Source organism: Nothoprocta perdicaria, unplaced genomic scaffold, assembly GCF_003342845.1.
Source record: "Nothoprocta perdicaria isolate Ctin4 unplaced genomic scaffold, notPer1 scaffold_168, whole genome shotgun sequence".
NCBI classification, from domain to species: domain Eukaryota; kingdom Metazoa; phylum Chordata; class Aves; order Tinamiformes; family Tinamidae; genus Nothoprocta; species Nothoprocta perdicaria.
In genome coordinates this window covers 159,865-161,927 of record NW_020454849.1, presented here as the reverse complement: position 1 = coordinate 161,927, position 2,063 = coordinate 159,865, and positions in this window count along the sequence as shown.

Sequence of the window (2,063 nt, the reverse complement as noted above, 5' to 3'; positions counted from 1 at the left end):
TTGACTAATACATAAATTATTTTTTTAAAAAAACTTTACATCTTCTGCCTAAACCAAAAGAAAATTCAATCATATTTGAGAGTCAGTGTTTTTCTGATTCAGGACCTTTTCACAATACAATGACTTTGATCATTCAAAGTATAAATAATGAATGTTTTGCATAATTCCAGTAATATTCTTCCATTCGGAAAAGATAAAGACTGTTTTTATTATTATTATTACTCTTTTCAAATTGTATAGGGAAGAATTTGTGGCTGTAACTTGTAGACTTATTTATTCTGTGCTTAATACTTGCCTGAGATAGAATCTAGCTTTCTGAAGRTTGGTAAAACTAATGTATTTGAAAACAGAAGAAGACTAATGCCATTTGCTTCAGGTAACCAAGCATTCCTCATCRATTAATTTTGGAGGAACATCTTATAACTTTTCTCATTTTGTGTCATTGTCTATGGAAGTTAAGTTCCAAGGTTATACAGCATTATTCTGATATTTTTTCCTCCATACAGAAGCAGCAATACTGAATATTCACCAGTGTTTAATACACACACTACATGGCTTCATCCTGTCTTTTGGTTACAAGTCTTTTTAAAGGCATTTTCAAAGGTGTAGAGAAACAGTCATTTTCCCTATTCTACTAAAAGTCAAAATGCAATAAACTTAAACTCATAACTTCTGTTTGTGCTCAGGTAAATCTACCCTGAATTAGAAAGTTCATATTAGTTCTTCAACAAAGAAAGAACACTTCTCTACATTGAGTCTCAGGAAATCTGCCAAAGTAAATATAGGAAAAATATAACTGTTTCTTATTTTAGTTCTTATTAAAAGTAGCTGTGCATGATTCGATCTTCAAGAAGCRACTTATTAAACAAGTGTTTGGACAGATTAAATTGCCTATGCCTCTTCATTTCTCTGTGATTAAACTGCAGAGCAATTTATTTCTGAGAAAAAATCATCACAGAAAATGATTCATGGAATGCTACTTAGTTCTGATTTCTGATACAACACTATATATCTGGTGCTACCAGTAACTTTAATGTACAATTATGAAATGCAAATGAGATCAATTCTTAGACCAGAAATCTCAGACTTTTCCCCTGAGAAGGGCATCATCATTACTTTTGCAGTAATATCAAACATATCAAGATTGATTCTTTTCTTATATAACTGCCATGAGTCAGAGCATGTTGTTGAGAAAATATTAATTGCACTTGCATGAATATGTAATGTACTTGAAGACATAACCCCCTGTGTCTCCGATTAGAATCAAGACTATTACATGTGACAAAATGTCATGTGAAAGACTTCTCAGATGAAAATTCATCCAATATTTTTTCTTTCTGGAATCATCTTACAGACATTACTAATACTCTAGTAAGTATAAGTAATAAAAGAGAACTGACGGAAATGCTCCTAACTTACCAAAAGATAATATAATAAGTACTAGTAATAGCATCTTCTGAGCTTTGGGTATTAATAATGTTAATCAAATGTTTCGATCATTACTCTTGGACAGTTTCAGAGTATTTTAGAGTACAAGATTAAAAATTATTGCAGTACATGGTAGTTTAACCTCATTGTCCKCCCTGGAAGGTGTTAGGCAGCATAAAGAGCTACATAATGAAAATTTTATTTTACATGTGTACATTTACATTCATTTGTATTCAAATAGATTTTCACTTAAAAAGTTTCATGTAGTTCTTGAAAATAATAATCTCTTTTTGATTAAAACATTTTTATGAAGAAGATAGTAAAATGTTTTAATCAAAAAGAGATTATTATTTTCAAGAACTACATGAAACATTTCTAYTTCATTTGATTATTTGCTCGTCAAATAATACTTTTTAAGTGAAAATTGTTATATGGAAGCTTTCCTAAAGAGTACTTGCTTTTTTTCTACAGGAAAGTCCTCTCTGACAAGAAATGAAACATTTTAAAATGAAATTTCTAAATAATATATATTATCTAAATAATTTTCCTGGTCTTCCCTTCCCTTCCCTTCCCTTCCCTTCCCTTCCCTTCCCTTCCCTTCCCTTCCCTTCCCTTCCCTTCCCTTCCCTTCCCTT